Source organism: Mixophyes fleayi, chromosome 5, assembly GCF_038048845.1.
Source record: "Mixophyes fleayi isolate aMixFle1 chromosome 5, aMixFle1.hap1, whole genome shotgun sequence".
Lineage (NCBI taxonomy): Eukaryota > Metazoa > Chordata > Amphibia > Anura > Limnodynastidae > Mixophyes > Mixophyes fleayi.
This window is the reverse complement of record NC_134406.1, coordinates 224,929,548-224,952,832: the sequence shown is the minus strand read 5'-3', so window position 1 is coordinate 224,952,832 and position 23,285 is coordinate 224,929,548. Positions and strand designations below refer to the sequence as shown.

Below are 23,285 nucleotides of genomic sequence, written 5' to 3'. Positions count from 1 at the left end.
TTGCCATAAAAAGCCCACACATACCCTCAGATCCCACATGCCATGCAGACTTCCCACATACCACTCAGGCCCCCCACTTGTCCAACACATGCCACTAAGACCTCACACATCAGGTACAGGCTGAGCTGGGGGGCATCTACCCCATGACTGGTCCCACCGTGGGCCCCCTTGGGCTGAGTCACTGGACCATCTGCATTTTTTAACTTTAAAATGTTCCTAATAGGCTGCTGAGTTGAGTCTTGCCCCCGGGCTAAAATTGGCCCGCCCTCCCTGTTGTACATGCCATCCAGAACTCCACCCACATACCACTCAGACCCTCCACACATGTAACCCAGACTTTCCAAATGCCACTCAAAGTTCCTCACTTAATAGATAATCTAGTGATCTTTAGTCAAAATACTTACATTTAGTCCCAGAGCCCGCGGCTCACAGAATTAGGAGGGTGAGCACTTAGCACAGAATGTGTAATGTTCCACCTTTCCTACAATTGGATATGCTGCGTGACCTAATTGCAGTGTGCAGAGGAGGCCATGTGACGCAGAAGACACTAGGGGGTAAATGTATCATGGTCCGGTTTTTTCAAGTCGCGGGAAATCGGCGAGTTTACAGCTAAAATTTAAAGCGGTGCTGGCTTGTAAAGGCAAACTTTCCTTTACAAGCCAGCGCCGCTTTAAATTTTAGCTGTAAACTCGCTGATTTCCCGCGACTTGAAAAAAACCGGACCATGATACATTTACCCCTTGGACTTTTTCTCTCTTTTCTTATAAAGCGACAATAAAATGAAAGGTTCAGTCTTATTCTCTGCTTTATAAGAAAAGAAAGAATAAGTCAAAGCGGAGCACAGAGTTGGGGGCCAAAGGCAAAGTCTCACCTGTAGCCCACCACAGGGGGCCCAGTTATGAATCATAACTCAGTAACACAACGGTTATGAATCATTGGGGAGATTCAATGCTATGCGTAGAACCACGAGAGCATGAGAGGAATTAGGGGCCTCATACCATTTAACTTTTTTTCACCAAAAAAACTCTCCCCATTTCTGGAGCTGATCAAACAGACGCAAAACAGCGCAGATAGTTAGAGGATCAGACCCTGAAATTCACTGTCACAAAGGCACAGACAGCTGCCGCCTGCTACTATATTTAAATGGTGACCACAGAGACGAGTTGTGTATCATGAATAAAAACTTAATTGTCTGCTTATATGCTGTTCTGTCAACACTACTTGCTTGAATCATATAAAATGGCATTTTATTATCTGTTTTTGTTTCATTTAGAAAACATTATCAAAATAAAGCCCTATCTGCAATGAAAAAAAACAAAAAACAATATAAAATTACATATTCGAACAGACAAAAAAAAAATGTACTGTTGTTTAACCAGCACATAGGAAACATGCTAAAATGAGTCTGGTCAAAAAAATCTACATAGCACCCCAGTCATTAAAGGGTTATACTGAGTCATACAGTCCAGTTCCTGAGTGTGTGGTGTTGTTGTACCACTTTGTCATTTAATTAGTGTGTTTAGCTGCATTATACAGTCTCACTGTTTCAAACTTGTCCCCAACTGTTTTTTTCACCTTAGTTTTGCTATTTACTTAAAGATGAATACTGGTTTATTTTTTATTTATCAAAGCTATTCATCAGAGTAAGTTTGTGAACCCTTTAGCGTTTTCTTTATCCTTGTATTAATTTTACTTGCATACTGAAATAATATTTATCAAAGTTCTCTGCATATAATACTCATCTAAATTCTCCCCATATAATACTCATCTAAGTTCTCCCCATATAATACTCATCTAAATTCTCCCCATATAATACTCATCTAAGTTCTCCCCATATAATACTCATCTAAGTTCTCCCCATATAATACTCATCTAAATTCTCCTCATATAATACTCATCTAAGTTCTCCCCATATAATACTCATCTAAGTTCTCCCCATATAATACTCATCTAAGTTCTCCCCATATAATACTCATCTACGTTCTCCCCATATAATACTCATCTACGTTCTCCTCATATAATACTCATCTAAGTTTTAATAGTAGATAAAAATATAAACAAGTAAAATGTTTATCTCTATCAAACACATTGATCTACCATTGGGGTAAATGGTCTTTCATGAAACAAAAGGGTTTGGTGTTACCGAGAAACTTTATATAAAAAAAAATAAAAGTAAAAATGAAACACTGTATTGAAACAAAACAACTCATCCTAAAGAGGACCTATCATGCGTCAAATAAAGGAGGTTAGTTTCACACAGTGAGCATCAGTCTGACCGCATTATTCTTCATTGAGACGTGAAAATTGTTTCAGTATTTTAAAGACTTAAATAAGTATTTTTAGTGCACCTTTAATTTAATCAGTTTATTAATCTACTTGAACTTTACTACTTATTTATGATTATGTTTTATTTATATAGTGACAACATATTACTCAGCACTTTACAGAGAATGATATCATAATTCACATAAGTCCCTGCCCCAGTGGAGTTTACAATCTAAATAATCTACTAAACACACACACTACATTAAATTGTCAGAAGCCAATCAACTAATGAATATATATTTTGGACTTAAGGAGGAAAACCACACAAACACAGCGACAACACATTGATTCCACACAGTACCCTGGACACTAAATAAGCTGTGGCCCCAACACTATGAGGCACATATATATTACATGTAGGACAAATATATCTCTGTACTCAATGTAAATCTGTGACTTAATACACAGCGCTGAACAATAAACAACTTCCATACAATGACATGAAAAAGAATGGAGATATGGTCCTACCCAAATGAGCTTAAAATATTGTTGATAAATATTAAATACAAAAATTAGCTCATGTTTTGTATTGCTGAGAAAACACTGTGTATATTAGCAATTACAGTCTACTAGCTGGGCCCATAGAAGTCACCTTAACAGTACAAAGTCTGACATCGAAATGGGTCCATAGTACAACAGAAAAAGTGTGTATTTCAGAATACATCATTTAATATTTACTTATCTTTTAGTAATGGTTCCTTAAGGCACACTCAGTTTGTCATAGCTTCATTCATTTAGTATCGAAGATTTATTTGATCTCAGAGTTGCCCTAAGACGCCAGGTACCAGCACCGTTGATGATGCAGCTCCCATAACCTAGACTGCCAGTGGTTCCCACTAATGGTTAGTGCATGCGTCCTGCTTGAGTCTCACTGCTCAGATTCTGAGATTAAGAGCTTGTTCTCTATACTCTGTTAATGCGCCTTTCAGCCACTAATAACTGAAAACCGCATTAAAAACAGGAGAAAATTGTTTCCCATGGACTCATATCCACAATTGCATTCTAAAATTTTAACACCACCATAAACATTTTATAATGCAGCACAAACTATTTCTTATGCGCTAACACACACTACCACTATCATCCTACCAGTATAATATTTTGTATTGATAAACAGTGCAATGCATGTAAAGTGGTTGGAAAATGTAGTAAAAGTGCACATCTAAATGGCATTTATTAGTTTTTCATGCATTGTATTCATTTTCTCAACACGTGTGTATGAACTAGGGGTAAGAACAAGGGATAATGCTCATTTGTATTGTGCATATATACTTTTTTTTTTTTTTTTACTTGGCACCTCTGTTACAATTATTATGATAGCTCACATAAAAACTTTATGCCTGCATAGCCTCTAGTTGGAGCCAAATCCAGTAGCGACTCCATATAACTGAGCACTCTCTACTGAAATATAATCCTGTTTTGTCATAGATCAACATGTGTCTTCCCCTTTCCTTTAGGATGTAAGCTCTCCCCTCTTTCCTTGTGTTGTCCTTCCACTATTCCATCACCTCTGTACCTCTTGGCCCTCTTCCCTAGCCATGTTCTTGAGCTCAGGCCCACTTCACACTGCTCATTACCATCACTCTCACTGACTGTCCTGGAAATAATTTGATCTGCATTACCATGCATAATATCTGTATATTATTTGTTTATTTAGTATGCCTGGTCTTTCTATTTTGTTTTTCATGTATCACGTAATGTTTTATGGATCACTGCATTCTGTATATGACATGTATGGCACTGTGCACCTTTTGTGGCTCTTTATAAATAAAAGGTAGTCATAATAGTAATAATAATAATAATAATAATAATAATAATAATAATAATAATATTAAATCTATAGCTATGAGATGCTGCCTATTAATTGAAATGAAGCCAATGACATAAAGGGTTCTTAATGAATAGGCTGCTTTCTCTTGAATATTATTTAGCCCATATGGATGACAGGTATCTCCCACTCCCCCATCCCTTAACTATCTGGACCAAGATTTGTGTGAAATTCCTTATTTTATATTTTATTTTATCAGAGCCCAGTTACAATACATAGAGTCAGTCAATGAAAAGCCAGAATACTTGTCCTTTGATTGAAGAATAAAAAAACAAGAATAATGAAAGCAAATTAAATACCAACAATGATTACATAATAACAGGATCAGTTGAGATTATCTCTGTGTTTATTACCCTAATATCCCTCATCCACCTGCTGCTTCCATCCGTTTTATATACAACTTTATTATGATGACACCAGAATGGCCATATTTGAAGACAAACTATAAGCAAGCCTTATACTATACTTGGAATCAGTAATGACTAAAATGTGCTAAAATGCCAGGAAAACATGCAGCAAATGGGCCAAAGTAAAGTTCTAATCAACAAAGAAAATATATTTATTAGATATGTTTTTGCAATAATAACATTAACCACTTACAATATTTTTGCAAAGAAAGGTAAACTGTAGTGTTTGGTTTTCTCCAAAGTCCACACCTCTGTTCATTCATTAAATCATTCAGAAGTTGCTCACTAATTGTAACCATATTTCTGTGATACCCAGCACTCAACTTCCTAATAGCTGTCAATAATTGGCTGCCATCTTAGCATCCATTGGTCACCAATCAGATCATTTTATTTCTTCTCAAGTTGGCAACACATGGGACAAAGCTGACACTTGGGGCAGGTGCTGCGTGCCAGGGCCAAGGTTTGATTTGGGGATACATATAGTAAGCAAAGTGAACGAGATCCAGCCATATGGCCCCTCACTTGTGGAATGACTGCGTCCTTTAAAGCAGTCAGAATATGGCTGGTGACATGCGATTATCTTCCAGCTGCATTTACCAGCATAGCTATAATGATCAGTTCCACTTATTATTGGACATTGCTGTTGTTTTGGGGCCAATTGTTCAATATCGCATCCTGTCTGGTCAGCACCACAGTCCACCACATTAAAATATCTTGCTACCCCAAGTCAACTATAACCATTTTATCATGTTTTCATGTATGCATAGATGCCCTTTCCAGTGACTTTTAATATATATTTATTGTTTTGATTTAAAAATAGGCCAAAACAAACATATGACTCCTCTCCTAAAATAAATGAATAATTCTAGAAATAATCACAGAGTGATGATCAATAATACACCTACAGCAGCTTCCACATGTCATGGTTTTCCCAGGATAGCTCGTGATTTTGTTACTGGTGTTTTGTAAACCAGCTTATTTTTCCATAAAACAGGTTCATGAGATCTGTGCATTAAAGGACCGGTAACAAAACTTAGTAAACATAAGATACTACAATGGTTTTGCTGCATCTGGGAGCCAAAACGAAAAGGGTGGGGGGTGACCAGCACAAACTGATGACACAACATGTCGCATTCATATCCTGGTTTTGAAACTGCCCACAGGACAGGGTTAAGTTATCAGCCAAAGAGCAGTATTTACGTACACTAGAATATTTTATATAGTGTTATTTTGTTCTTATATTCTCTTTCTACCACTGTAGACTTATCCTCAGTCCTGATTCTCTTTGTGATCAGGGGTCTTTTGTATTTCAATGAATATTCATCGGGTGGGACTTAGAACAACTTATTTCCTCCATGTATGCCTGTATTTGCCTGCATCAATAATCTTTATATTCCTTGATAAGAATGTGGTAAAACAGGTAAAGTAAGAACAATGGGGTGTTGTATAGAATGGTGGCTTTTTTTTTTGCTAAATATTATTAGATTAGGTACAGAACGAGCCTTGTGCCTCTATGATGTCACTAGTTCCTAATAAATCAATACTTTAGCTGCTTCAACTTTGAGTAGGAGATGGGATCAACTTTATGCTTTTGAAAGCACACTGATATTCTATCGTAAATGCCCACTAAGATTATGTTGAGAACACTGCAGGTAGCAAAAAATAGATTTCTTACTTCTGCTTTTCACACAGAACTATGCATGAAAAAGTTGAACCTAAAAAAACAGCTTTATGTAACTTAATTTACTGTTCACATCCCAATTTGTGATGTTTTTAAACTTATAAATCTTATTTTTTGTTTACCTCACTTGATCATGGTAATTAATACACGAATGACTGAGTGTGGTAACTTCTCATGCACAAGCTGTAAAGATCACCAACTCACTACCCATACTGGCCAATGCAGCTCCTAACTAAAGAGCAGACAAACACTGATCTAAGCCATTATTCACAGTTATTAAAACAAATCAAACTGTATTTCCGAGAATCAGAGAATATTACAAATAAACAGGTGTTGTAAAAACAAAATATCTGTATTAATGACTACAAGGGAAACACATTCAAACCTCTCCGTTTACAAGACCTCTTAGCACATTTTATAACTTGTTTTCTATCAACACAGCAAAGTAACAGCGTAACAGCGTAACAAGTGCACCTGGGTTATTGCAACTATTAAACCCAAGGGAGGGAGTGTGAAGCGGGAGGGCGCAGACAGTCAGGAGTGTGAAGCGGGAGGGCTCAGACTCTCAGGTACTTACTCTAATTCTCCTCCTCGATGTGTTGGTTACAAAGAGTCCCCTTCAGTCGCCGAGAGCGTCCAGGATAACATAAACCAAGGCGTGGATCACTACGTGGGCCAGTCCGATACAATATTGCTCTCTGGCTACAGACATACAAGGGCTGCCGGCAGGAGTGCAGTATCAGTGGACGCAGCTTCCCCTGCAGCCGGTCACTGTGAGGACCTTATCTGATCAGGGCTTGGTAGATTTTTTTTTTTTTTTAGCTCTACTTCCTGGTGTGTATCCACACGGCTGAAATTTGCATATAGTTTAACAGGCTAGAGGGCAAGGAAAGTACTCACACAGGGAAAATAAGTTCAGTGTAATGGTGCAAGAGTCCAATTACACTCTGCACACCTCTACTGGAAACACTCAATAGCCAAATTTCCATGATTGTGATGCTATGTTTCATATTAATGATTTATTTATTTTTTTACATTTCCTAACAGAACAAAGTGAATGTTATATTGATTTTTTTTCACAACTGATAATGCTTCTTGCAGTGGCGGAAGTGGTATACAGAGTTATGCCATACTGCCAATTCTTCTATTGCTCTAATTGTAAAACTATCAAATTACATTCGCTCATATTTTACGTACCACCCCTTCTAAATTTCTGCTTCGGCCACTGGGTGGAATAATATGTATATTTCTTTCAGGAAAAAGGACAACATTGTAATTTACCTCAATATTTGAGTAATTGGTCCCACACATTTTTTTAAGTTCTGTCAGCACTGAGGAATTTAAGGGGGAGATTGAATCGCTGGCGATGTGGCATTGCCGGCATTTATGGTAGGAATCTCTGCTCATTTTCCCTCACATCCCATAGAGGTGCGAAGAAAAATGAGCAGAGATTCCAGCCATAACATCAGTGCGAGGTGTCTCCGGACACTGTTTCGTTTTCAGAGACCACTTGGAGTATATTTACTAAACTGTAGGTTTGAAAAAGTGGAGTTGTTGCCTGTAGCAGCCAATCAGATTCTAGTTATCATTTAATTAGTACATTCTACAGAATGATAGCTAAAATCTGATTGGTTGCTATAGGCAACATCACTTTTTCAAACACACAGTTTAGTAAATATTCCCCCTTGAGTGGAATTGAATCTCCCCTTAAGTCTACAATCCAAAACATATGCCAAAGAAAAACTGGTTTGACTTGCATTTGTTGCTAGTGTCTAATAGCACTGGGAGATCACGGCAGCCTTCCCTAATGCGCATAATCCATGGTAAACACATTGAATAGAACGCAATGCATTCAGCAAAACACAATGCATCTGAATGCTCCTAAACTGCAGGTATAATGATGTTGAAAGGAATCCGTTTCGTTTTCATAATCATTTAGATAAATTGTTCTAACAATAAACACACTAGTAAACAGGAAGAAATTAACTCCAGTGAATACTAGGACCATATATAAACGTGCCAATATTGTTTTGTGATATCAACTGCTTGCTTTTCTGCAAGTGCATGCATTTTATGGGCAAGTACATAGCATTTTCAGCAGGGCAATCATTTGAGTGTACCTGGGTGAGTTTTGCACTTTGCAGGAAAAACTAAGATTTAGATTTCATTTTGTGTGAACAGATCATTTAAATGAGCTGGTAGAGTTGGAAAAGGCTAATTCTGGGAGGTGCCCAACATTTTAAGTGTACATACACAGCCTTATCCTTCCCGCAAGAGGACCTAAATTCTCCGTCTGGTCAACTGTTTAGGAAGGCTATATATATATATATATATATATATATATATATATATATATATACACACAGCAGTCGAGGGGGCGGGCTACATGATCGCAGGGGCAGAGCTGGTATTCTCTTGCGATTGCATTTGACAGATGCCTGGCTGTCACAAACAGCTAGGAACTGCAGCAGTGGGGACGCCGGGGAGAACAGCGGACCCCCAGGTGAGCCGGATGGGCTCCGCCTATATAGAAAAGGGGGTGGTGCCATAAGGCAGCTGGGCCCATCGGGGATTTACCCGGTATCCCGGTGGACCAGTCCGACGCTGGTTATGGCGGTATGCTGCAATACCTATTCTTTTAACAAATAACAGAGTAAAATCATTTAGTCATGCAAAAAAAGTTTTATTCATTGAATAAAACATTATTAACATATGCAGGTTTTTAAATATGTTTACAGTTTTTTAAAAGTACATTATATCTATTTCATTTTTCTTTTTTCACTTTAGAGGAAATGAAAGCCCAAATCTGGCAAGCCGACTCAAACACTGGACAGGCAAAGCGGTTGCTGCTTCAGCCCATTGTCACTGGGGAAACTGTATCTGAGCTACCAGGGCGACATTTATTTGAATTGAATTGTGGGATGTTTTTGTCGGCATTATAAGTGGGGATAAAAAAAATGGTTACATATCGCCACAAAGGGGCTGTTCGTGATAAATAGACCCCTATATTGGATCGGAAATAAAATGCTCCCTGCCCATCTTGATAACACTAATTTAGACAAGTGGTGTAAAAATTACTTAACTATTAAAACTGAAAGCATTGTTAAATCATTTGTTTTAAATGTAGTCTTGTCATGTATCTTTTTTTTTAGTATATTAAGATTCCTTAAAACATCAGACTTGTGATTACATAGCATTTTTGCTTTGTGTAGCAGTACAATTTCCCTACGTGGATGGCGTCCGCTCCCCTGCACTGCTCTGGAGAAGCCGACAGAACAGAATTCAAGCTGCAAGGTAGGTAGGCCTTCAGTCAATGGCATACTATTGTTATCAGTGCCTCTGACTCTTCAGTGTTGTGGAACTACAAAGCGCAGCATATCTTGTGAGTGCAGCTATTGCTTGTAGTTCCAAAATAACTGGAGAGCCATAGGTTACACTGGTAGCTAGCCTTCTAATACACAAACACTGTTTCATATTATCACATACAAATGCATTCCCCCTCTGGGCCCTTCATACCCCAGACCGGCACTGTCCCTGCTGGGTTCTTTTCATTCCAACTTTCCATCACATAAAGGCTACACCCCCTCCCCATGCCCCCATATGCTATTCCCTATTCTGAAAAGGGGCACCGTAGCATGCGTTTGCTCCATGGCTCTAACAAAGAATTTAGGCTGTTCAAGAGCAAAGTTACTAGAAAGGGGAACACAATAAAGTGGCAATGGGGTGTATGTAAAAATTTACTTTAAGAGCATGATGATTTGCAATAAAGATACTGTTTGGGACAATCTGTGTAAGTGTCACTTGTAATACTAACAAACCTAATTACTTTTTAGGGGTTGAACACTTTTACCAGCTAATGTATGTGTGCATGTGTGATATTATATATATTACACATACAGTGCTTGAAGTGATGAAAAATATAATTGGAATGTAAGTGAATGGAATTTGATAGTTTTACAACAAAAACAGTAGAAGTGGTGGTATGGCATACCACTGTATACACCCCCACTTCGACCACTGTGTATAGTAAACATATATGCACAAAATTTTATAATATATAGTAGTAGTAGTAGAGTGGCTTACATATATAAATATACAAAACAATACTCAATGTATTATGTGGCACAGCCATTGTGTTGATATTGAAACAGTGTTAAAGTCATTGGCTTCACGATATGCTGTTCGTTATCACTGTGGCTTACAAGTAAACGTTTTAAACTTCTTTTGTCCCCACCACTAATGGACCCCAATGCTTTTCCATCATTTGAAGACCTAAAGGATTTGTCTCCTCTGCCTAATTATTTATTTTATTACTACCTACAGCGAAAATGTTTTTACTACTGGACCACCCCCTTGGCAAAGAGCTATCGCATCTGAAGATTCTTAGGAATATATTTACTAAACTGCGGGTTTGAAATAGGAGATGTTGCCTATAGCAACCAATCAGATTCTAGTTATAATTTATTTAGTACATTTTACAAAATGACAGCTAGAATCTGATTGGTTGCTAGAGGCAATATCTCCACTTTTTCAAGCCTACAGTTTAGTAAATATACCCTAGAGTCTCTATGCTTTCATAGAGCTTCCGTGAAGAGTCTGATTTCTACCATATACAAAACTTATCTACATGCAACCCAGAGAGTAAAGAGAAGCACAAGTTGAAATGGATAAAGGAAACGAGGGAACAACTCCACCCAGAACAGTGGTCCTGTATTAAGCAGTAGCTTGACAAGAGTTTTACCTGTGTGAGGATAAAAGACTATGCCTCCAAATTGTACTTTCAGTGGTACATGGTACCAACTAGATAGCATTCCAATTATCTCCAAAACATAGATGAGGGAATGCACTAAGGAGGACTACCTGCTTCACGTTTGGTGGACATGTTCTAAGATTGTGACTTACTGGTCTTAAGTTTGGTAGTTAATAGTGGATGTTACTAAAATTGCAGTCCACATTAATCCATGTTTTATCCTGACTATATACTACTATACAAACCTATCCCAGATTCCAAAAAGTGACAACCAAACTCATAATACGTAATAAATTTAATAAATTGGCAAACTGCAGCAAGCTGGAAGGATCCAACCCTCCCCTTTCCCTGTTTAATACAGAATGTAGTGATTAACAGAGTTTGCCATGTATACTTCATGGAGTTCATAATATGCATTGTGACGGGACCGGGCCTCACTGCCAAGATAACATCTCCCACTGAACCGTCAATTTGCTAGGTAGGTAACATGGACTGTCGCCCCAGGACCAGTTGTTAAATTTCACCTGGTGAGTAGTGGGAGGGCTTATTGCGGACACATGGGGGCGTAAGGAGAAAGAGAAAGCAAGTGAGGGACATCTAGAAGGCCAGACATGTAACAAAAGCGTGGAAGAGGTTAGTTTCAGGAGGGACTGGGTGCTAGCTAAGATCTGGAGGTGGGGAAAGCCAAGGATTGCCCATTGTCTTCCAAAGGACTGGACCAGACATTGTGGCAGGGATACAGCAGGGGAGCCACTGTAGAAGGCTGACTCATCTCCACTCAAACTCTAACCCCCTGGTCTAGCACCCTCCAATGTTTTAGAAGGAGAGACCCAAGGGCTTGCCCGGCGGAGGGAAAAACATGGTAGGAATTTGACCATGGATATCAGGAGCCAATCTGGAGATGTATTCATTTTCTGTGCTCTACCAGCAGACCCAGTGGTCATCACTGCCCTGTATCTTGGGAAGGAGACTGTGGCTTCATTATGAGACCTGTAATTGCCTCACCCCATCTGGAGATGCTTGCCTGGTTCTGGGTAAATTGGTGCACCCACAGGAGTGGGAAGACTGATACAGGAACAGCAAGATACCAGCATTCCCTGAACCTCCTACTGACAGACTATTTTGCCTGTGGAACTGTTGCATGACTAATGTGGGTGGGGAACTTTGCTGGGTCTCCTATTGACACCGGTGATCCACTGACCTATTGTTTAAAGTGTGCAGGCTTATGCACTGTGGTGTTACTGTAGATAAAATAAAGATAGCATTGTATCTTTCGTTCTCCTCCATGCCTCTGTGATTCCAGAACCTAAGAGGACAGGGTACCATAGTGAACTTCGATTCTAAAAACCCGGTATCCTCACAGGCATCTTTCATAACTCCAGAGAGATATTTCACGCCACTTGATCCCCTTGGTTAACGTAATTTAATGTAGCCAAATATTCCTTTGTAATATGTAAATACCCCTGGAGTGTGTCTTGGTGGACATGGGAGAGGTGCTGGCAATGGTAATCTAATCCTCTTCCTCCTGCTTCCCTCCAATGTACACCCTCAATTCACACGTATCTTTGTTTTCCCAAAAACTCACGATAATCCACCCATGATAATACCATTTAGCATATCTTGTATATGTGTCTAGAGAAAACCCTTCGGTCATTTTATTAAAGTGTCCGACAATTAGACAACATTTTAGAGGATGCCTTCTCATTTCAATGTGTCATGATGCTAGTTGAGAGAACGACTTGGCTGGGGTAGCTATCAAGAGCCAAGCTGTTTATTGCTGAGACTACAGGTCGTGAGGGACAAAGCGATGGGTTGGAGGCTGTAGAATTAGGGACAAAGCTGAAGTTGATAAACAGGCAAATAAAACAACATTTTGAAGCACCAACAGAGAAACGCAATTCAAAACTTTGTTAATTCAAAGTTTGGTAGGATTGAGGGACTTATAAAAGCTACGTACAGGTGAGGTGACAAAAGTGATGAAGAGTGTGCAGTTGTCCGTGTTGACTGCTCTTCCACCTATCATCTGTAGCTGGTATTGCTGTGGATCCTCACACCAAGCCCAAGGGAACATTTAGTGAATACTGGATTTAAAAATTGAAAATTGCAATTTCACAATTGCAATCTGATATCATTATGCTGACAAGCAGTGTGTCACATCAATTGATTTTGGTGGCCACTCATGAAGATCACCATTGTAGCAAAACGAAGGTGATTCCTACATGTCCCACTTTTTTCTAATCATAAGAAAATATATTAAATGTAGTGTACAGGTTCCTGTCTCTATCAATAACCAGGATTCCTTGATGTGGTTCAATTTTTGCTTAAACAGCTCTCACCATCTTACTTAAAATAAGTTGGAAGCCATTTGTCAAGGGAGCTGCAGTCTGGCAATTATATTGGTGTTTCCTTATTTTTGCTTGATTTCCTAGTTCTTTGGTCTTGTTTATATCAAGTCTAATATTGATGTTTTTATTTACAGTTATTATTTAGATGCTTAGCTGTGGATTATTGTTGTTGGGATTAATGTTTCTCCTGGGTTTAAGGCTATTTTCCTTTAGTATTACAGAAAATTATTTTGTTTTTGCTTTTTATTAATTTTTTTATGATTGTTTTAGGAATAAGGTATTAGTTCATTGTTGGTGACTTATTTAAAATATTGGTGAGTTTTTTGATTGTAACTAAATTTGTGTGCTTAATATGATATATTTGCCTTTGCAATTGTGTGTTTTATTTACCCACCTACCATAGGGGTGGAACATAATGTTGATCATAAGTACTTAATTAATTTGTTTGTATATTCAGGAGCGTGGTAAGAGGAGGGGGAAGGGGGTGTGTCGAGGCCTGAGCATGCCTGGGGCATTGGGCCTACATTTTGCTTCCTTCCACCATGTCAGGTAGTCACTGTCAGGGGAGAATGTGCTGATTGGAGGAGATCAGCTCATAATATCAAAGGCCTGGTGCAGTGCATGTCTGTACATGGCCTATGCCAGGCCTGGCTAACCTGTAGCTCTCCAGGTGTTGTGAAACAACAAGCCCCATCATGCTTTGCAAGTAGATAGCCAGCCAGTAGCTGGCAAAGCATGCTGGAACTTGCAGTTTCACAACACCTGGAGAGCCACAGGTTGGCCAGGCCTGGTCTGTGCGGTGTGCGTGGCACTGTAAAGTATAGATGCTCTATTTAGAAAAGAAGTATATAATAAAGCCCATGAGAAATGAACATTTATTATTAATGTGAACGTTTGTAAAAGTACATACAACTGATCTAGAAAGCTAAGAAATACAACACAAGATATAGAGTAATGAAATTATGGAAATAATAAGTTATTAAAATGTCAAAACTGAGGCAGAAAGTGACTTTTTTTTTATGAATCCTCTTAAGACACAAAACTCAATAAAAGTTAAGAAATACATTTTTGTCTGAAACTATTTCAAAATAGTGAATTCATTTGAGACCTATAATATGGGGAGAATCTGTAGAATTCTGAAAACAAATTGTTAGGCTCTACATATCAAGCAGTATTCTATTGGAGTCATGTGACATCAAACCAGCCCCAACTGTACAATGCTTCAGAGACAAGCAGTAATACAGATGGCAGTGCAGCATAAATATAAAAGACTATAAAATGTTTGACTTCTCTTTCAGATACAAACATTGACTGGACAAGATTCTCCTAATTACTTCAGACCAAGACAAGAAACTTATGTGGGAAGGTAGCCTCTATATAGTATAAGGTACAATTTTAGAACTTTGATGTTTCCATGAGATACATGTCACATCCTTCAGGGATAATTGTTGCTGACGTACTTGTCACAATATAAGACACAATAGAATGAGAATTGCAGGAAATGTACAGAAAAATAAGTATATGTAGCTGTGAGGGGCAGGGGTTGAGCTAGGAGTTTGGAGACAGATGTGCTGATGAACAGCATCTAAGTGTAGGAACGAAGCAACACAGGAACAGGGGTGAGGAGGGGGAAGGACGGGTGGGCAATACACAATATAAACACTGTTTATGACAGCCAAGGGTAGCACAGAGAGAGGCAATTTTTTTTAGTAGTTTAACTCAATCTAGGCATGTTGGGCCTTATAAATAGCCGGCCCAGTGCAGAGGTGGAACTTTCCCACGCTTCTGGAGAAGTTAACCCTTTCCTCACATGTGTCAGGCTTCCAGTCTGCCACAAGAAGCTTGGCAGTCCAGCCTGATCCAGGACAAAACATTCGGCATTGAGGAGCAGGTGACCTGGCAATGAAGAACCTCAAAAGAAAAATCTAGAGTGACAAGTACCATAATGTCAGGATTGGATTGGCTTCCTGCAATCAGTGCAGCCACCTAAGTAGGGCATGGTTGTTGTATAATTACAGCAAAACTAACCCTGTCCGAGATAGTACTTGAGGGCCCCAACAGCACATTCCATTGCAAGGCTCTCCTATCCCATAATGGAGTACCATGTCCTGGCTACGGAGCTTCTGGCTTAAATAAAACACTGCATGCTCGACCCCTTTCTGACACAGGACAGTCCCACCCACATCAGAAGCATCCATTTGATCTCACAAAAAATGTATGCTCTCATATTTAACAAATCTGTATAAAACTGTTATAATATCCAAATAATTAGTGCACCGTCTTCTTTGTTTGGGGCAATGTGGCATCTTTAAAATCTGGAAGTAAACATATCAAACTGCAACTTTCTGGCAGGTTTGAAAAATGGAGATGTTGCCTACAGCAACCAATAAATTCTAGCTGTCATTTGTAGAATGTACTAAATAAATAAGTAGAAATTGATTGGTTGCTATAAACAACGATTCCACTTTTCAAATTTGACAGAAACTCGCAGCTTGATAAATTTATTCCTTGAACTTTATTAACCAATAGCCTAAGGCAGCCATTTCTCATAATATCAGATAATTGGTTTAATATATATCCCCAGGACACATTTATTCAGATTGGCAGGAAGGCCTGAAGTACAGATGGACTGGATGACTACATGTAGTCTATTTAAATTGGCCTGAAAGTGGACACTAAACACAACTATGCCATCCAGGTACATTGCTGCAGAATTTTGATGAGTACAAGATCAGTTGTTGGAAGGAAGTGATGGAGCCAGGGAGTTCAAAGGGCATTATTTCAAATTGGACAGCCCCATGGGGCAGAGGTTGTTTTGTGCCTTTCTCCCAGGTTTGTGTATCCAATGCGAAAATTACCTTAATGTAGTACCTTATTTTAAAAACCGCATTGGAACTTGAATAATAAGATGTAGTTTTGCAAAAATGGATTGTAGTACATCTCTGCAACTGACATCCATAATGTTTTCTTAACTGGGGCTGCTCTATAGAAACAAATACTGTATTGTTATCATGGACAGAAAATACATTTCACAACATAGGCTAATGTCAATTATATACTTTGTGCATGTAGTTAATTGTATTGCTCCTCAAGCTCACCTTGGCAGACTGTACAACACAATCTGCCATTTTGTTTGACAATGTAGCTACAGTACCCCCATTGCAGCACGCTAGGAGACCTTGGTTGGATGTTTCTGAGGCCAGATGAAGAGTTTGTCACTTTGCCTATTAAACACTTTTCGGGTAATCTGTCCAGACTTTTCACCCCTGCAGCAAACAGCACTTATCACCTTAGATCAATTTCCAGAAGACTACTAATTGTTCCTAAGTTCAATAATCAACCTCATTTTTTCAGAATTGCCCATTACTTATCACAAGTCTGTTAAATCTGCCACCAGTCTAATATATTTTAAAACATCTGTAATTTCAGATTTTATGTATGTGTACAATGGTAATGCATAATTGCTTTTTTATGTAACAAAAAAAAACCCTATATTTAATGTACACATGACAGACTTGAAAAGAAGAGGTAACTTTCAGTGCATTTTGTTGAAGATGAAAAAGGAAACCTAATCAAATGGCATTAAGTACATAATTCTAACAATTGAGATTTTATGAACAAAATACTTTTGAGAAACACAATTATTATTAATTTGAAATGGTTCAAGTTACATATTTGGTATATTGGTTTTAAACATCCAACTCAAGTAGACCTAAAACTGAGTTTTTTTTCTTACAAATAAAAAACAAAGAAAAGGTTAGGGGGGAAGTGGTGGGGGGTGGGGGTTAAAGGGAGGGGGGAGAAGTAATAACATGGCAAAGGCCTCTCTTGTCAACCTAGGTATTACCATATTTGAATTGGCGGTTCTTCAACCAATAATCTTGTTTTGAACCAACTTGCCATCTGAAAGCAGGTTAATTAATTTGTGACTTGATTGTTTCCAAGAAGGTTTCAATATGACTCTCCCAAACCATAAAGAAGTGTTCAACTTTTGTGGTATAGTGATGCAATGGCTTGACACCAAGATGGGAGAGGTGTCTCCAGTAGAAAATTCTATATACTGTGTCTCTACATGTTGTGGCTGTTAGAATTTGAATTTACTGTGACAAGGCTGTTATTATAGTGCTATATTGGAGTTGGGGGAATTATTCTTGCCATTGTTTTTGTTCATTTGAGAATATAGGAAATCATAAAGTTTTAGAAAAAAATAGAAATGGCGTTTGAAATAATCATTTGAACAATCTGTTCCAAAATAAGAAAAATCCCCCCAGTCAATTGATGTTAGAAAGCAAATTGTCCTGTTGGTGTAATGTTGAGCCTAGAGGAAGGCTAGGTTGTATGGGTAAATACATTCCAGCTTAGAGATAGCTTGGGGGTAAGACAACGTTTTTTTTTGAAGTCTGGGTCAGTCAGCATTCTGATTTGATGTAACTCCTTCCTTTGCCCTTTTTGTGAATGGACATGACGCTGCCCCTTGTTGGGAATACGTATTTCTCAGCAAAGAGGAAAAATAAGGAATGTAAGACATTCAAACTCCACTTATTTCTAACCCTATGCCAGACCAACCATGCTATCCTCTACAATAGATTGTGTGATCTTTCCTTTGGTATTTCTCCTTTGTGTAAATGAAGAAAGCGAACTAGGTCCAGATTTGGCATACCATTTTTTTCTATAGCTGTGTTAGCATATAGGTCTTGTCTGTTAATGTAATCTTTAATAAAACGGCATATTGCTGCTTGGTTGTACAAGCCAATGTTTGGGAAGTTTATTCTCCTTTGCACTCTTTTTTGTTTTTGTGAATTTTTTAGACTCATTTTGTTGTTTTTTTGTAGTTCCAGATAAATTGCCTGAAAGCAGGATTAAGGTTTTTTTTATCTCTATTTGTTAGCATGATTGGGAGTGTTTATAATTGGTAAAGAGTTTTGGGAAACATTAATATTTTTATTAAGTTGGCTCTGCCTAAGTATGTCAGTTGTAGATGATGCCACTTCTTTATTTCTGTTATACATGTTTCTAAAATTGCAGACAAGCAATATAAATTGTGTATGTTTTTAGGGATTTTGTATGGGATGCTTTGCGTAGCCTGCTGTAGGTCAAAGGATGCACACCATCTGGGTTTTCTATTGTGTCCCAGGGATAGAGCTATGGATTTTTCAGAGTTCACTGTGAAACCTGTAATTTTCCCGTATTGCCTTATTTTTTCCATAATGGGTTCTAGATTCCTAATGTATAATAATAAGTAATCTGGATATATGTTAGTTTATCCTATCTGTATTCCTTCAAATTAAGTTAAATTCCTGCAAAATTCTGTTTAGCGGGTCCAGCACGATGTTAAACAAAAGTATAGAAAGTGGGCAGCCCTGATACGTACCTCTAGTCATCCAGAGTAACTCTCCCTCCCTCATACCATTTATAATTAATTTTGTAGTAAGTGTATTATGTGTATATATAATTTATGAGATTGGATCGATCCGAAGTCCCTTAAGTCAAGAATTCGCTGCAAATGGGTCCTGCTGAGCAGCACAGTTTCGTATCTGTTATCGTTTTCTGAGGCTATCAGACTGCCAGTGCTGCCCCATTTGTTTGAAATTGATATAGTTTTCTCGATTAGTATTATTTTGATTATTAATGTTAGTTTGATGAGCCTACTGTTCAAGTTATGGTATTTATCTCTATAACCTTTGTTCCTTTTCACGAAATATGATATTATATATCCTGGCATCACTGCCTTTGATACCCCCTAAATACAGCACAGGTGTGTTCTATGTTCCATTTTTTTCATCAACATATTCTAGCCAGTTGTGCTTGAGATATGTTTTAAAGTCTTCACTACACTAAAGAAAAGACGGGGACACCAAGCGCAGTGTTTATTAGTAGGAGTTCTTCTAGTAGTATCCACGTGTATAGAGGCGTGGTTGGAGATTATGATATTGTCTATGTAAATTTTGTATATTCTTTGAAATAGGTGTGATGTTGTTAAAAATAGTCTATTCTGGAGAAGGAGTCACGCAGTTAGAGTAAAAAGTATATTCCTTATTTGCTAAATTTTGAAATCTCTAGGGATCAATCATTTTGTGATCATTAGTGAGCATTTGTATGTCTTCTGCAGTTTTCATATATCTTAGTGGAGAGTGTTTAGATTTGTCTAAATCTGGGTTCTTGGTAGCATTAAAATCACCCATTAGGCACTTAAAATTGGATTCTAAATGAGCAATTAGTGAAATGAACCGATACGTGTACTCTGTCCATTTTTTTTAACCCAATTGAAAAACTTTTTATTAATATTCTAGGAGCACAATTGCTTGAAAATAATTGAGTAAAATCACAGAATAGAATATTTTTTTGGGCACTTTTTGGAATTGAGCGGTGGGTGGGAAGCAGGAGGTGGTGGATATGGAGAACGTAGAGTGAGGTACCATGACATAGCATAAGACGTAAAAAGGGAAGATAAATAAGTTTGGAGACAGAGAAGAAATTTAGTAGAGAAAGTGCATAGAGTGGAACAATGGCGGAGAGACTGGAAAGTGTAGAGGGAGAGCAAAAGTAGAGAGACAGAGAAGAGGAAGAGGTTGAGTACATGACAAGTAATAAAGTGATTTGAGCCAGCAACCAACCAGGCAGTGGGAGATTTTAAACTGAGCTTGCGTAGAGCTGAGGTGGCTCTATCTTAATTATTCTAATGAGCATCCGGAGTATGTTCAGTACCGGAGCACCGGACGTACTGTATTAGTATGGCAGCAGGCATTTCCTTTTGGTATGTAGAATCTGCTCTAGTAGCGTATCAATGTCATAGAAATGTGGCCTTTCTCTATTTAAACTGCTGGGATGTGTAATATGCAATTTTCTAGGATCCACCTTACACAGTTTGGTGACGGTCTTGATAAATCTATCTTTCCTCACTATCTTTATGGCCTTCGTGTATGTATTGCTGATAGCTGTTTATTATGGCTTTTCAAAGAACCTGCATCATAAAACCGCCCTGGAATCTAGGGGAGTGTTTTTAGCTGTGTCAGTTTCATTTTCTTATGAAACGGGTATAAATAAGTTTCTTTTCATTTATTTGTCAACATGCCATTCCCTGCAAGTGGGAAGCTGTGGCTTAGGAGCCGGGTCTAAGACTAGGTTGTGTGATCATTGTGTAAGAGAAGCAGCTCATTTTCAACCTTACTGTTCCGGAGTCTAATACGAGCACCCTAATTTCTGAAGCTGTGGCTATAGGTTTTCAGCAAACCCACTCTTATAAATGAAGCTCCTTTATGGCAGGCATGGATAATTTGCCTATTATCTCTTTAGAGTCCGAGAATAAGAATTAATCCTGATGTTTCCCTCTCTCATAGGTTGAAATGGAAAGGCCTACTGCTGAAAGCTTTAATCAAGAGCTGATAATTTCACTTGTTAGAGTGGTCAACATGTCTACAAATCATGAGCTAGTTCCCAAACTCCCAGCACCCTCTCCATGTATAAAGGAAAAAAGGCCTTAATTTTATACAAGTGCTAGTTTTGATGAGTTGCTGAAATCAGCTAAAAAGTTTCAATTGCATCTCTTCATTCTAGATTATCAGCTATATTTAATCAAGGTACATTAGAGTGGTGTGGTTTAGGTGCTTCTCGCATACACCTGTCTCTTGGTTTGGATCTTAGGGTAGCTCTCAGGCTCTGTGGTGTTTAAAGTGTAAAAAGGCCACTACACATGTAAGTTTAGTAGATTAATAATGACACATATGTTAGAAGAAAGACGCTAGATCATCTTTTAATCAACTCCGTTGTTTACTCCTCCAAAACTTCTTAGCTGCAGTAAATAAAGTTGACATTATAGCTAACTCTCACCAGACTGTGGATCATCACTTTGCCTCTTGACCTATGTACTGTCTCTCTTCCTGTGCAAGGTCTCTTTCCCTGTCCAGGTGGTCCACACTATTTACAGGTACCTGAGTTCTTGTCAATATACATGGGTAAACTATGCTTCCTTTCTCGGCAAGTCAACCTTATCTAAGATGACTTTGAACTTGACATAAGCAATAGAACATTCAACCCCAGCGAACTGGAACTTGCAATCATGATAACTCCTTGTGACTGACCTCCTTCTGGCATCGGAGTAGGTATGTAAATTTTTCAGTCTCCCCACAGGGCCCCTGTCTACTAAACAGTGGTCTGTTAAAGAGGTGCTACAATCAGAAGGATTCCAAGGAGTTGGTCTCTCTCCCAGCAGTTGATGCAACCATTATTAATTTAGCTATAAATACTGATCCCATTTGTCAAAATGTCAGTACTCAAGGATGCCAAAGAGCGTAGAATGAAGACAGAGTTGAATTGGATTGATAATATGGAGAGGATCTGGTTTGAGAAGAGATTGCTGTAGGGTGAGCAGAATTAAAGCTTATTGCATCTTTTGAGAATCCACGGCTATTTCTGTGGCAGCCAGTTGTGCTTTGTGGCTTCATCTCAGGACATCCTTCAAAAACAATCTTTTATGTATTCTTTCCTTTGAAGGAAGATCCTTTGTGGGAGACAACTGAATAAAATCATTATTAACGCAACGAGCTATTAAGGCTACTTCAATAAATCTTCTATGTCCTATTCAGGCCATCCCTTTAGAACTAAGAGTATTTCTATCATATAGATAATTCCAGGTACTGTGGACCTGTCAAAGATTATTTAAGATAAGCAGTATCGAGAGGAAGAAAGCTTAATTAGTGTAAAAGAATGAAAGGAAGAAGATCCAAGCAGCCTTTGATAATCCAAAAATATCTGTATTGAAATCTGACAACCTACTCAGTGATCTATTTTTTCAAGTGTTTGTTTTGTTTTTTAAATTTTCATCTTATCATCATCAGCTATTTATATAGCTTTACTAATGCCGCAGTGCTGTACAGAGAACTCACTCACATCAGTCCCTGCCCCCATTGGAGCTTACAGTCTAAATTCCCTAACATGCACACAGAGAGACTAGGGTCAATTTGATAGCAGCCAATTAACCTACCAGTATGTTTTTGGAGTGTGGGAGGAAACCGGAGCACCCGGAGGAAACCCACGCAAACACGGGGATAACATACAAACTCCTCACACATAAGGCCATGGTCGGGAATCGAACTCATGACCCCAGTACTGTGAGACAGAACTGCTAGTCAACAAGCCACCGTGCAGCCCAGTCTTATACAAACTGTCATGACAAGACTGACCTGGACATGTGTGCCACTTGGGTATGAAAGGGTTTATCAACAAAAACCACCCTGGTCTGTCTAAAAGTGACTGACATCCTCACAGTCTCATGCTCACTATTAAACACAAAATACTGCCACAACTATAAGAGTGTCAGCCATAGAACTAAATCTTAAAGTCTTATGCCAAAATGCAGTCATAACATAATTAAATCAGAGTTACTGCAAATCAAACAGTTCCCTGCATATGTAGCAGTTTAAAAACAAAGAACACAAAGAATGTTATTAAATGGGATTTAATATGACAAAAAGTCAATACTAATTGAATAACATCACAGTGACATGACTGAAGGAGGAGTGCTGGTACGCTAATCTGTTTTACAGCCAATTTATTGCCATCACAGTTATGTTACTGGGTCCCCAAATATACACCACACCTCCCTTATGGAACATAGCAGAGTTATGGGTGGGGGTCCTGTACCATCTCATGGGGTAGATGGTGCTTATAGTAGCCAAGAGAATTCACAAAAGTCCATAGGTTTTATGCAACTCACCTCCGCAGTTTTATTCAGTAAGAAAAAACAAAAGAAAACTCCAAAATAAACACCTTGCCCTCTGGCTCTAACTAACATTTGTCCTTCCTGACTAATAAACTAAAATAAAACATAAGCAGTATACGCACAGTTCACTTACAGGCAGATATCAGGCTATTCTCTCACAGAGACTATTCAGCCTCAGTCCCCAGACAGTGAGCAACTGACAGAGCTGTCTTGCAGCCTTTTACCTGCACC

The 23,285-nt window shown here is 38.5% G+C and overlaps 1 protein-coding gene across 2 annotated transcripts in view; it reads right to left on the bottom strand.

The window, feature by feature from the left end:
* Positions 1–7,212, bottom strand: part of LYN (LYN proto-oncogene, Src family tyrosine kinase) — a 50,841-nt gene extending 43,629 nt beyond the window's left edge. The window contains exon 1 of one of the 2 annotated variants that reach the window (XM_075213537.1): positions 6,819–7,212. The gene's annotated coding sequence lies outside the window, so the exon portion shown is untranslated. The remainder of the gene's footprint in view (positions 1–6,818) is intronic. The other variant, XM_075213534.1, reaches the window with a different exon arrangement.
* Positions 7,213–23,285: the final 16,073 nt, after the last annotated feature.